General features: G+C 44.9%; 1 long non-coding RNA gene across 1 annotated transcript; it reads left to right on the forward strand.

Moving 5' to 3' along the window:
- Positions 1 to 332: 332 nt before the first annotated feature.
- LOC138417241 (uncharacterized) lies at positions 333 to 5,739 on the forward strand. Its single transcript, XR_011248047.1, has 5 exons — positions 333 to 479; positions 1,819 to 1,995; positions 3,416 to 3,567; positions 4,231 to 4,362; positions 4,796 to 5,739. It is a non-coding gene; the product is annotated as an uncharacterized lncRNA (long non-coding RNA).
- Positions 5,740 to 14,872: the final 9,133 nt, after the last annotated feature.

The raw sequence follows: 14,872 nt of genomic DNA on the forward strand, positions 1-14,872 counted from the left end.
TCCAGCATATCTGGCTTCCCCTTTTTTATTTTTTCTTATATAGTCAGTAGGTCAAAAAACCCACATGCGGTAATAGGAAGTGAACATATTAGACATTTGTTTTTTAAATTCTGTCATATATAAGTTGTTTTAAATCTGAATCTTTAAAACTTGGTCCCTATTTCTTTGAAGTATATACTTTCACATACACATATATATTTATATATGTTCATATACTCATAAACACTTAGGCTCCGTGAGATTGTTGAGAAGTGGAACCAGGAATCAAGACAGCAAACCCACAGCACTTGAGAGTCAGAAATCACACAGTTTTGTTTATTCCACCTGTGATTATTAAAGGGAAATTTAGACTGAGAAAGGCTGTTAGCATGCTCTGGTGTCTCTGGATGCAGGCCCTGGGTTTACCAGATGATTCTGTACTGCACCTGAAGGAGCTCCATTTTCTCATCTGTAAAGTGGATCCAGTGGGAGACATGATTGTAAGTTATTAAATTATCTGACTTTTTTCTTATCTATTTATTAATTTATTTGGCCACACTGGTTCTTTGGTTGCAGCATGCGGGGCTTAGTTCCCCAACCAGGGCCTGAACCCAGGCCTCCTGCAGTGGGATTTCAAGAGTCTTAACCACTGGCTCTTCAGAGGAAATCCCTAAATGTATCTGATTTTGAGAGCTAGGGTTTGGATCATGCAAGACAGGACATCTAGGTCTCTGGGTGACTTGACAGCTCCACTTTTCCACCAATGAATCAGTTTCTTTATTACTGTTTTTAAAAAATATTGATTTATTTGGCTGCACTGGGTCTTAATTGCTCGTTGTGGGATCTAGTTCCCTGTCTAGGGATTGAACCCAGGCCCCTGCATTGGGAGCACAGAGTCTTAGCCACTGGTCCACCAGGGGAGTCCTGAACCAGTTTATTTTTGCCCTGGACAGGCATTAGCCAGCTCTCACTAAAAGGCTGGGTTCTGGCAGCTAGGGCTTCCTGCCCATTTTCTCTACAGTTTCACCAGCTTTTGACTCAGAGGAATCCCTTTAGTGCAAGTGGTAGCAGATACCAGAATATCCAGAATTGTCAGGATCTGGTTTCCGGCTTCACCCCGCCTCCCTGTCTCTGTTTAGCATAGTTTTCATCTTTTGCCAGAATGGGTCCCTTGTCTTTTGGGAATTTCCTCAACCACCCATCATTTTAGGCTGAACATGAATGATTTATCCAGCAAGAGTTATTAAAATTGACTGTGGTCTCTGAAGAAGGGATAGTTTGTCAAACCTCCATCCTCAGAATAATTGAATATATTTTGCATGAACTGTGATTAATGCAAGGTAATTTCAGAGGATGGCTTTTACTAATTAATAAATCAATCACATTGACTCATCTTGGTAGACCAAACTTTAAAAGTTCATTACTGACTCGTTCAAAACCAGGGTCTCATACATACATAGGTCAGTGGTTTAATGTAATTCCTCTTAAGAAAGCAAGCAGATTGAGTAATACTTTAATTCAGAAACACGTTGCTCAATGTGTGTCTTCTGAGCACAAGCCTGAGAACGGGAACCGGCAGAATGCAGGCAGCGCTCGGCCAACCACGGCCCTGCTTCTCGGCTGACTCCACGCTTGCAACCAAACTCCCAGCATTATTAAGAATTTGCAAAGGTCACATGGAATTCTCCCACTACCCATAGAGGGATTGCTGAAGCATCTGAAAGCACCTGATTCACTTAAAACAACAAAATAAAAACTGAGCTGTTATAACATGTCTAAAACTCGACGGAGCTCATGAAAATAAATGCAGGTGAATTTTTTTTTCCTTTCTGCCCACAGAGAAGCTCAGCTATTTAAATGCCACTGGAGTCATGGTTTCAAGAAAAGAAAAAAGGTTTGTGTTTTCCTTATCATGTCGGAAGGGAGACACACACGGCTTAACAGTTAACAGCAAGAAGGAGCCTTTCAAAGACTTCCCCCTCCTCCCCCAGCTAATTTCAGGGGACTCTGTTCCAGGTAAATACACACACACCTAGAAACTTTCAGTAACCAAAACCAAACCCAAACCAAACAGTAGTTCCATTCTTGTGTAAATTAAACCCAAGATGGCTTTCTCAGAGTGTATCTTCTATTTTCTGTTACTAGAGTATTTGAACAATTTCTCCACGGAGGAACAGGTATTTATTGAATGTTATACAAAAGGAGGCAGCTCGGTCCCGCCCTGGAGGGGTTTACAGCCACAGGGAGCACGGCAGGCGTGGCTGCCCTGCCCTTGCAGAACGCTCAGTGAAGGGGGCTGCAGGGACTCCTGGCCTGGGCCCCACAGGCTTCTCCCGAGCCGTTTCTCTCGATGGGGAGTAAGGGGACAGAGGAAAGATGGTGAAAATAGCTCCCCGAGGGGAGGGAGGAGATGAATTTAGAAGGATCTGGAGTCTCAAGAGCTTTTCTGTACGCCCCCTTAATAGCTGTGGCACATATAATTTTTCTCCTTCGGAATGCAGATATGGTATTCACAGCCAGTCAGGCCTTCTGAGTTCATTGACACGGAGTCAGAGGATTTTTTTGGGGGGTGGGTGGGGGAGGGTGAGGGCAGAGAAAACAGGGAGAGAGAAGAAAAGGCATTGTTTTTTTCAGTTAAGGAGGGATAAATGGAGTAATAATAACAATAATGGTAACGATGACAATTGTTCATTAGTATGGATGTTTGTGAAGTGCAGGTCTGGGCTAAGAAGTGCTTTCTAGTCTTACTGCCTCAACAGTCTAGGTAGGTAAACCTCACCCTCGCTGCCCCTCCCTGTTCCCTGAAATCCTTTAGTCACCTTTCCTGAGGGCATGGGATGTTTTTCCTCCTTTAAACTCCTCTTCTTGCTAAGGGCCCTTTAGGTGAGACAGGTGCACCATCCAGGGTGAAACTGTGAGGTTTCCAGTTCAGATGTGATAAGGAGAGGAAGAGCTGGATTTTCTTATGGAATCAGGCACAGTCTGTGACATCCGAAGCAGTCATAGCCATTCCCCACAGGAATCCCCATTCTGCCACTCGAAGCTGTGTGACCTCGGAGGAACCTCTCTACACCTCAGTTTTGCCATCTATAAAATGGGTATAATGATAGCATCCAGCCTTGGCATCATTACGAGAACCAAGTATCTTAACGCCTAGGATTGGCAGAGTGCGCTCCAAGTGAAGGGTGCCATGGTCTCATGGTTGGTTGGGGCTGTCCATTAAGAAACTACCCAGTGATGGCGATCTTCAGCCTGGAATTGGATGAACTAACAATTGTCTAAGAAAGCATTAAAAGTCAGTGATTCTTGAGAAAAGTCCTCTCTCTGATATCATGGTTTATCTACTACAGAAGCTTCTAAAAGCTAAATTAAATTCTAAAAGAGCTCATTCTTAGATTAGAAATTCTATACACTTGAACCTGTCTTGTCTCCTAAGAACAGAGTAATTCCACGAGAAAAGGAACCAAGTTCCCCCACAATTTTCTACAGTGGGCACTGAACACATACTGAGGGGCTGCCGTCTACAGGGTCGCATAGAGTCGGACACGACAAAGCGACTTAGCAGCAGCAGCAGCATCCAGTGAACAGGTAAGGAAAAATAATACTTTGGGGTATAAATAGAATATCTGGAGTAATTTTGGCAATTCTTTTTTTTCCTTAGAAGTAGACTTTCAAGCCAAATGATGAATAACAGTGCCTAAATTTTTTAAAAGTCTGCTCTCTCCCTGTAATTAAATGTTTTTGTTCTTTTTAAAATTTCTTTTCTTGACATATAGTTGGCTTATAACGTTGTATAAATTTCTGCTGCACAGCAAAGTGAGTTTTACATATATATTCTTTTTCATATTCTTTTCCAAAGTGGTTTATTATAGGATATTGGATACAGTTGCCTGGTTTTATGCTTGATGTTGTTTATATGTTGTTAATATCCCTCGTATTTCTCTTACTCCTACCTGATGAACTGTCTTAATTTTATTGAACTTTGCAAAGAACCAGTGATTGATCTTTTTTTGGTCACAGGTCCTTGCTTTCAGGCTCACTAATCCCTCCTCCCATGTAGATTTATAGATAATATCCATATCACTAAAATCTGGAAAGTTCAGAGCAAATTGAGAACAGCACTTGGTAGAGTGGAGACCAGGAAGCTAAAACTGGAAAATGCCCCATAGATGATTCCAACGCTAACAGAAACGTGGGTTTTTTGTTTGTTGTTTGCTTGGAGATTTTAGAATGTTTTTTTTTTTTTACAAGAATGTATTCAGATTTTACTTGAATAATTAAAAATACAAATAAGAAAACTGCAAAGAGAACACCCCAGGCTTCCTTGACCATCTGCCGCATGCGGGGCTGACCTTCCAGGTCCCAGGAACAGAGAGCAGAGGGGTGAGTCGGCGGGGGTCTCCGAGGCGCCGGGCAGGAGGAAACGGCGCGGGGGGTGGGGTGTGCAGGGAGGTGGGGGCCACTCCCGCTGCTTTCTGAGGGCGCCGTGCTCTCATTTTCTGCCTCCCCCACCCACGGATTTCCCCAAAGTGTGCAGAGACGGTACGTCTTTTTAAGTCAGTGAGAGAGAGAGAGAGAGAGAGAGAAAGGGAGGGACCACGTGACTTTCTGGAACGCAGACTCACTTCTTGATTTTGATCCTCACTGGCTCACTGGCTCCAAAATGTCTTGCCCGAGATCGGAAAAGGTCCTGCCCCCCTGGAAAGGCTCCCGTCTTCAGTTCACACGAACCGACCCTTTGATCCTCTCGTTTTGCTCTGAAGATTCGCTTCTCTTTCCAACCGAATAATCTGTCTCTCTCTCCTTCTGAGAAAAGCTTTCTAGAAGCGATTCCCCTTTGGAAGGGAAGGCTGAAGTCCTCGGCGGGCGCATCCTTTCTGGAAGGGAGAGGGTGGAAAGAGACAGGCCGCGGGCCGAGCGCTGTCGGAGTTCCTCCCCGCGCCCCCCGCCCTCCCGCCCCGAGTCTCGGCTTGAGCCCCCGGCCGCTGGGAGGCAGCGCGGCGCGGCGCGGTGGCTCGGGCACCCCTGCCCCCCGGGGAGCGCCCGGACTTCGGTCTTTGGAGCCTGGGGCCCCCGTGAATGTGGAGGTGGGCAAAGCAGAAAGCAAGTCTGTTTGCTTCTGAGTAAAGCCGGCTTCCGTGGGAGAGAGACAGGCTCTGAGTTAGCAAGAATTCTGCCATTTATCCCGTCCTTGTCGCCTCGGATTTCAAGGCAGGAACTGCCCAAATCCAGCGTGCCCATTTCCCGGGGGCTCGGTTGCAGACTTCCGGGGTTTGTGGACTGGCCGCTTACTCTTCTCTGCATCTTGCCGAAGGGGCCAGGTCACGGCGCCTGCCCCGCCAAAAGCACCGAGAACAGTTCAAGCCTCTCGGTGAGAAATGAGATGTTTGTACATGAAGTGACCTTTAATTGTGTCTGAGGAACTCATGTCAGATCAACATGTGGTCTCGGTTATTATGCAGAAGTTATTACATTTCAAGCTGTTTTGTGATCCTTTTCAGCATTTAAATGAAGTATTTTCTCTTTCATATGTTTGATGTGGCTCAAAGAAGTTTGGTTTTTTTCCCCCCTTTTCCTCATAGATTGTATTGTTTGATTAGATCTTTTTGTTAAGTCAGATCAAAGATGGCTTTTGTTTCTTTAGGAGAGATCTTTTCTTAAATCAGCAGAACAGATTCCACAGGAAAGACTCGTTTTATTTGAACGGTTTTGAAAAGGGAGAAGATTTCAATGGGCATGAATAAACGTTTTTGCTTCTGATTTATGTTTATCTGTCAAACAGTTTGAAGAAAGCAAATACTTGGAAAGGGGTCGTCCCAGGTGGCGCTAGTGGTAAAGAACCCGCTTGCCAATGCAGGTGACTCGAGAGATGCAGGTTGGATCCCTGGTTGGGAAGATTCCTTGGAGGAGAAAATGGCAACCCACTCCAGCATTCGGAGAATGCAAACTTGTGATTTCCTGTGGAAAGGCTTTTGGTCTTGGCTGGATAGATGCACCATTATAGAAAACAACCTACTTCACTGTGATCTGGGAACACCAGGGAGCTAGTGCTTCTGCCCCGCCTCTCCCTCCTCCTGCCCTTCATGTGGAGATGCCCACCTGGAGTGTCCTTCCCGTGCCTCTTATTTTTAAATTTTTAAGCTGTTATTTATTTCGCTGCACTGTGTCTTAGTTATGACATGCAGATCTTTGATCCTTGCTGTGGCGTGTGGGATCTAGCGCTGCGACCGGGGATCAAATCCTGGCTTCCTGCACTGAAGTGGGGAGTCTTAACCACTGGACCCCCAGGGACGTGGAAGCCCCTGGACCCTCCAGGCCTCTTTGCTGGACAGGCTTCTTCCTGTATTTAGAAAGGGGTTTAGAAAGCATCTGTGCCCCTGCAGCAACTCCATAGCCGTTGCTCTGTCAAGGGGCCTCCACCCTGTATTGAAACGCTGTTTCATTCGGCTCCTCCTTACAGGCAGGAAGTGTGCTGTCCTCCTTTACCCGCCCCTCCCCTCACTTGTTGGAGCCCAACATTGGTCTGTCGGGCTGAAATGAACAAAGAAAGAGATGTGGTCCCTATTTGCTTTGCTATGACAAAAGGTGACTGGGGGCTTATTGGGAGTGTTTGGCAGTCGTTAGTAAATGCCGTCTGTCTGATGTCACCAGTGGACCCTGTGTCGCTGTATAGTCACTGAGTTGTATTTGACTGTAGCCCGCCAGGCTCCTCTGTCCATGGGATTTCCCAGGCAAGGATACTGGAGTGGGTAGCCATTCCCTTATCCAGGGGGTCTTCCTGAGCCAGGGATCGAACCCCAGTTTCCTGCATAGCAGGCGGATGTCTTTACCGCTGAACCACCAGGGAAGCCCATCGTGGATTCCCACATATAATACTATGGTCTCAAATGATACGTATTATTCTTTTTAAAAACGATTTAATGGAGAGAGTAGCACTGGCTACCTTCGCGATCTTGTGTGAAATAGATAGCTAGTAGAAAGTTACTACAGAGCAGAGAGAGCTCAGCACGTGCCCGGTGAAGACGTGCCCGGTGAAGACCGAGAGGGCAGAGGGCGTGGGGCAGGGAAGGAGGCTCAGGAGGGGGCGACACGTGTGTGCCTGTGCTGACTCACGCTGATGACCGGCAGAAACCAACACAACTCGGGAACGCGATTATCCTCCAATTAAAAAAAATTTTTAATGAATTATTGCCGTCTTTATGTATTTATTTTGTTTTTCTCATTCAGCTGCACCACTGGGCGCGTGGAGTCTTAGTTCCCTGATCTGGGATCAAGTCTGCGTCCCCTGTGTCCGCAGTGTGGAGTCTCTACCCCGGACCACCAGGGAAGCCCCAAATAGCATCTCCTGTGCTTATCACTGCGTCAGTTAATCTGTCTCTTCAGCTTACAGTGTCCACTCCATGAGGGCAGGGTTTTTACCTAGTTTTCTTCACTGCTGTGGCCCCAGCGTTCAGAACAATGCCTGAGACAGCAATAGCTCAAAACTATTTTGCTGAACGAACAAAGCAGCCTATACACCATTCCCACTCCCAGGCTTCCAGTCGTGATGATCAGGGGAAATAGAGATAGTCGTCCAGATAATCCAAATCAAAGAGGACTAAATAAGCCCGGGGGTTGTCATGTGACTATAGTTAATAACACTGTGTTTGAAAGATGCTAAGAGAGCAGATCTTAGAAGTTCTCATTACAAGAAAAAAAACTGTATCTGGTGATGGACGTAACTAAACTCACTGTGCTGATCGTTTCGCGATGTATGCAAATAGACACCTGAAACTAGTATAATATTATATGTCAGTTATAACTCAATTCTTAAAAAAGAGATGACTTTCTTTTGAGCTGTCAGCACTCCAGGACCTCACTTATGTGGGTGGGTTTTTACAATTCACCAGTTGCAGCGATTGTGAAGTTTAGCCTTAGGCATCCAAGCAGTGCGTCACGTGGTAGATACCACTCTGAAGCTCAAAACAATATATTCTTTATTCTTTCACACACACACAAAACACCCAGGAAATTCTGTAAAAAATTTTCCAGAAAATGCATCATTTGGCGTCGTGAAGAATTGCGTCAAAGTGTAGGTGCTTAGTAGAATTTTCTTGACTCGGCCCTCACCAAGGAGATGTAAACAGTCAAAGCATTTTGTGTGTAGAACACAGCTCCATCATGCCAGGACCAACCAAGTTATGTTCTCTGCTGTATCCCACACTCCTGGCAGGGTGCCTGACACATAGCAGGGGATGGGAGCTATGTTAATGAGCAGATGAACGAATGAATGGTGTCCATACATCTCAGCTGCTGCGATACAGACTGAACTTGAGGCACCAGCTGGGATCATGAAAAGTGGCGGGAGAAATTTCCCGCGCGTGTGCAGCGAAGAGGATGGATGATAGCCGTCTAATCCGAAGGTCACTGGCCGTGTGTGTGCCCAGTTAAGACTTTGCAGCCGCAGTTTTGCTTGTGTGCAGATTGCCCCTGTAATTAACCGTGTGTATAAAATGCATTAGGCTTTTGTAATAGGAGAAACAATAAGGAAATATATATACCTGTGGAAGACAGGTGAGCATCCAAGGAATTCAAGGACTGAACAGCAACAGAAGGTATGAAAGTGATTAGGTAATGTTTTTCCTTCTTCAGAGCATAGGTGCCTGAGAGCGGATCCAAGCTTTGCCCAAAAAACAAACAAAAAAGTTAAATTAAGAAACCAGTTTAAAGGCCAAGGCTAGGTCTGGCCAGCTGAATATCTTTACTCAGTGTAACAATTATCAAATTATTAAACAATTTTTCTGTCTAACGAATCACTCCAAAATGTAGTGGCTTAAATCAACTAATTAAAAAAAATTATAAACTTTTTTTTTAGAGCGATTTTAGATTCGCAGCAGAATTGAGAGAAAGGTAGAGAGATTCCCAAAACCCCTTGCTTTCACAAGTGCCCAACCATTTTTTTTTTTCCTAGATCATATTGTTTTCAGTGAAACTCTATCCAGGTATGGCGTCTTAGACGTTTGCAGTCAGCACGCCAGGATGGATGACGCAGGGTGGCTGGCATCCCTCGAGTGTCTGCTGGCTGTCCCACTGGACAGTGTAGGAGTCCTCAGCTTGCATGGCTTGTCTTCGTTCCAGGTGGTTTTCATCCCCCAGCAGGACAGCCCGAACTTCTTCACCTGATGGTCTCAAAGGGTGAAATAGGCAACATGCTGGGGCTCCCCTGGCGACCCAGTGGCTAAGACCCTGCATTCCCAAAGCAGGGCGCCTGGGCTCCATCCCTGGTCAGGCAGCTAGATCCCACCCGCCACAGTGGAGAGCTTGAAGACCTCACCGAAAGATCCCGCATGCTGCAACTAAGACCCGCTGCAGCCAAATAAACACATGAAATACATTTGAATATATATTGTATATCTACATTTGAATATGTATATATTGTATATCTACATTTGAATATGTATATATTGTATATCTACATTTGAATATATATAGTATATCTACATTTGAATATATACATATATAATACAGAGGCCTCGAGGTCTCATCTTAGGCCCTGTGCCACAACTCTGAGACTTGAAGAAAACAATAAGAGCGTTACCAAGAACAAAGTCACAACTAAGGAGTATATGCAATAAATCGACTCAATATGGCATGTGTAAGCGACTGAATACAAACTCGGAAGAGGTGATGTCACCGCAGGGACCGTCAGGTTTAGCCAAGCAATATTTTACCAGCGTGCAACAGTTGGGGATATACTTACACTACAAAATTATTTGTTGTTTGTCTGCAAATCAGATTTGGCGGTGCATCCTGTGCTTTTTCTGATATCTGCTGTTAACTTCTTGGCTGTGGATCTCCAGTTTTCTGCCAGGAAAAGGACCAAATGAGAGAGTGGGGCGTCAGAGTCGACTGTATGTTAGATAATAGTAAGGCTTAAATTCTTTCGTTTTCTTTCTTCAATATAAGCAGATAGAAATGAAAGTGCTGATACTTCCTTTTGCTCCCCCAGCGGGTCACCTGGCACCAATAACCTCTCCTCTTTGGATCTGCTACCCCGACGCCCCTCACGCTGGGAATCACTGCTTACTGGGTGTTACAATCTCTAGGGCTAACTGTGCATTCCTCACAGATCACACGACCTTGAGTAAATATTTTAAATCTCTCGGTCTCCTCGTCTGTGAAATGGAGCTAATAATAGCACCCGCCTCATCCAGCCGTCTGAGGATCATACGTAGAGCAAGCGTGGAAGGCTGGACACAGCGTCAGAGACGGAGGCCGTCTCCTCCCCTGAGGAGGCCGGGTACACGTTAGGTGTCACTACCATCGCTCTCATGGTTTTTGGCGGTCATGGTTGGTCTGATTCCAGTACGAGAAAAACTGTTATAGCACTAAAAAAAAGAATCTTAAAACCTTTTTTAAACTCTATGTCTGTTTTAAAAATTATATCTAATGCAAAGTCCCTAGAATTGGTATTCTCAAGATAGTGGGACTTTAGTTACATTTCAAACTTAGCGTTAAAGTAGAGCTCTTAGAGCAAATTTATGTGCATACACTTCTGCATACACAGCCCACAGCCTTGAGAATGTAGATTAGATCCTTAAAGTTTGTCAGGAAGACCCTCAGCTAACTGGAGATATTGGGGGATTGGCATATGCCAATAAAAATGGCAAGCTGACACCTGGGCCAGGATCACTAACTGTGTGACCTTGTGCAAACCACTTAGCCCTCCTGAAGGTTGGTTTTTACATCTCACCTTTTCCTAGGATTTAAGAGAGCCATAGGAGTGCAAAGTTCTGAGAGAGAAGGGGTCCCAGAGCCCCTGGCCTCCCTCCTGAGAAACCTGCATGCAGGCCAGGAAGCAGCAGTTAGAACTGGACATGGAACAACAGACTGGTTCCAAGTAGGAAAAGGAGTGCGTCAAGGCTGTATATTGTCACCCTGCTTATTTAACTTCTATGCAGAGTGCATCATGAGAAATGCTGGGCTGGAAGAAGCACAAGCTGGAATCAAGATTGCCAGGAGAAATATCAATAACCTCAGATATGCAGATGACACCACCCTTATGGCAGAAAATGAAGAGGAACTAAAAAGCCTCTTGATCCACAAAAAAAAAAAAAGCCTCTTGATGAAAGGGAAAGAGGAGAGCGAAAAAGTTGGCTTAAAGCTCAACATTCAGAAAACGAAGATCATGGCCTCTGGTCCCATCACTTCATGGGAAATAGATGGGGCAACAGTGGAAACAGTGTCAGACTGTATTTTTTGGGCTCCAAAATCACTGCAGATGGTGACTGCAGCCATGAAATTAAAAGACGCTTACTCCTTGGAAGAAAAGTTATGACCAACCTAGGTAGCATATTCAAAAGCAGAGACATTACTTTGCTGACTAAGGTCCGTCTAGTCAAGGCTCTGTTTTTTCCTGTGGTCATGTATGGATGTGAGAGTTGGACCGTGAAGAAGGCTGAGCGCTGAAGAATTGATGCGTTTGAACTGTGGTGTTGGAGAAGACTCTTGCGAGTCCCTTGGACTGCAAGGAGATCCAACCAGTCCATTCTGAAGGAGATCAGTCCTGGGTGTTCTTTGGAAGGAATGATGCTAATGCTGAAGCTCCAGTACTTTGGCCACCTCATGCGAAGAATTGACTCATTGGAAAAGACTCTGATGCTGGGAGGGATTGAGGGCAGGAGGAGAAGGGGACGACCGAGGATGAGATGGCTGGATGGCATCACGAACTCAATGGATGTGAGTCTGAGTGAACTCCGGGAGCTGGTGATGGACATGGAGGCCTGGTGTGCTGCGATTCATGGGGTCGCAAAGAGTCGGACACGACTGAGCGACTGAACTGAACTGATAGGAGTGCAACTTCCATGCATAAAAGAAATTAGCTACAAGGATATATTATATGGCACAGGGGATGTGGCCAACATTTTATAATAACTATAAATGAACTGTAACTTTTCAAAGTTGTGAATCACTATACTGTGCACCTGAAAATTTTATAATAATTGTAAATCAACTGTATCTTCATTAAATAAATAAAAATATAAAAAGATGTTGTGATAAAAAGGCTTGTATGAACACTGTCTGCACAAGCACATTATTTTAAAGGCCAGTGTGCCACTCACACAATATTGGTTGTTATGCCCAAGAAGCACTTGTTGCTTTTGTGGCTGGATGGTGTCAATCCATTTGCAGGCCCCAAAAGGATGCATTAAAATTATTTCCAAGTTTATGGTTGAAAACACCTGATGTAACCTTCAATCCTGACCTTTTTTAATTCACAAAGTTTTGAAGATAGTCACTCTGAGGATGGTGGGAACCTTGCTTCTGTGGGTTGAGTACAGTATTTAGTGTTGGACATAATACTAGCTTCTAATAGGTGCTCAAGATACAGGTGTAAATTAAAGGAAGAAAAAAAGAATGGGATGTCCTGAGGAAATGGGTCTACTTCCTGCTGAGATGCATACTGGGGTTATTTCACTCTTGAGGGTTGTTGCAAACCTGTTCTCTATTCAGAGCCGGCTCTTCAGTGGATGGAAGTCCAGTCTAGCCCAGAGAACCACTCCCTTAAATCAAGCATTTACCAAAAGTATAATCATAGTTACCACTGGAGGTTTTGCTTTCTGTCTGGCCCGTTAAAATATTTCCTGGTTAAGAGTGTGCACTGTTCGTTCCGTCAGATGACCTGGGTTTTCCTGCTTGACCCCTACTCACAACTGTGTGGCTCTGTGCAACTTTCTGAACTGTTCTGGGCCTCCGTTTTCTCATCTGTAAACTGAGGGAGCCGAGAGGATTTAGGTCGCTGAATTATCGTAAGTACATGGGTAGTTACACTTGAATAGTATTTATTTGTGCTTATTTTATGTCACAGGGCTTCCCCGGTGGCTCAGCGGTAAAGAATCTGCCCGCCAATGCAGGAGACTCAGGAGATGCAGGTTCGATCCCCAGATCGGGAAGATCCCCCTGAGAAGGAAATGGCAACCCACTCCAGTATTCTTGCCTGAGAAATCCCATGGACAGAGGAGCCTGGCGGGCTGCAGTTCATAGGGTCACAAAGAGTCAGACACGACTGAGAGACGGAGCATGCACACACAGTCGACGTCAGGCATTTTCTAATCATCACCCCTGGAGTCCATCAAGGAAGGCAAATTAAGTCATACAGATCCATCACACCCAACTCAATAAAGTTTTCCACCTTGAGTAACAGAGTTATATATATATATTCTTTCTGAACTTTTGCCCACTACTGGTCTAAGGGAAGTGGGATGAAAGACTAAAAGAACAGCGGTAAGAAATAGTAGTGGAAGATAAAAGAAAACAGTTTTTTTAAAGCAAGGATGTTGCTGCTGTTGTTTAGTCACTAAGTCATGTCTCTCTGTGAGCCTATGGACTGTGTGTAACCTGCCAGGTTCCTCAGCCCATGGGCTGACCCAGGCAAGATACTGGAGAGGGTTCCCAATTCCTTCTCCAGGGGATCTTCCCGACCCAGGAATCAGACCCGCACTCTTGAATCTCCTGCATTGGCAGAGCCACCAGAGAAGCCCAAAGCCAGGCTGACTAACACATTATTATCCTCTCGGTTCGGTTCAGTCCCTCGGTTGTTCATGTCCGACTCTGCGACCCCATGGACTGCAGCACGCCAGGCCTTCCTGTCCATCACCAACTCCTAGAGTTCACTCACACTCATGTCCATTGAGTCAGTGATGCCATCAAACCATCTCATCCTCTGTTGTCCCCTTCTCCTCCTGCCCTCAATCTTTCCCAGCATCAGGGTCTTTTCAGATGAGTCGGCTCTTCACATCAGGTGGCCAAAGGATTGGAGTTTCAGCTTCAGCATCAGTCCTTCTAATGAACACCCAGGACTGATCTCCTTTAGGATGGACTGGTTGGATCTCCTTGCAGTCCAAGGGACTCTCAAGAGTCTTCTCCAACACCACAGTTCAAAAGCATCAATTCTTCTGCGCTCAGCTTTCTTCACAGTCCAACTCTCATATCCATATATGACCACTGGAAAAACCATAGCCTTGACTAGACGGACCTTTGTTGGCAAAGTAATGTCTCTGCTTTTGCATATGCTATCTAGGTTGGTCATAACTTTTCTTCCGTCTTTTAAATTTCATGGAGTAAGTGTCTTTTAATTTCATGGCTGCAGTCACCATCTGCAGTGATTTTGGAGCCCAAAAAAATAAAGTCTGACACTGTTTCCACTGTTTCCCCATCTATTTCCCATGAAGTGATGGGACCAGATGCCATGATCTTCGTTTTCTGAATGTTGAGCTTTAAGCCAACTTTTTCACTCTCCTCTTTCACTTTCCTCAAGAGGCTCTTTAGTTCTTCGCTTTCTGCCATAAGGGTGGTGTCATCTGCATATCTGAGGTTATTGATATTTCTCCCTGCAATCTTGATTCCAGCTTGTGTTTCCTCCAGCCCAGCATTTCTCATGATGTACTCTGTGTATAAGTTAAATAAGCAGGGTGACAATATACAACCTTGACGCACTCCTTTTCCTATTTGGAACCAGTCTGTTGTTCCATGTCCAGTTTTAACTGTTGCTTCCTGACCTGTATATAGGTTTCTCAAGAGGCAGGTCAGGTGGTCTGGTATTGCCATCTCTTTTAGAATTTTCCATAGTTCATTGTGATCCATACAGTCAAAGGCATAGTCAATAAAGCAGAAATAGGTGTTTTTCTGCAACGCTCTTCCTTTCTAGATGATCCAGCGGATATTGGCAATTTGATCTCTGGTTCCTCTGCCCTTAGAAGAACTAAAAAAGATTATTATCCTTTAGAAGAACTTAATTGTTCTTTGGGGGAGGGACAAGTTCCATAGTCAATAAATTCAGGAAACACAATCTCCTCCCTTTGAAAATCCACAGCATATGTTTACACAGTAAAGGTGCTAAGAAGTTCTGTAGGAA

The sequence above is a fragment of the Ovis canadensis genome, chromosome 13, assembly GCF_042477335.2.
Source record: "Ovis canadensis isolate MfBH-ARS-UI-01 breed Bighorn chromosome 13, ARS-UI_OviCan_v2, whole genome shotgun sequence".
NCBI lineage: Eukaryota > Metazoa > Chordata > Mammalia > Artiodactyla > Bovidae > Ovis > Ovis canadensis.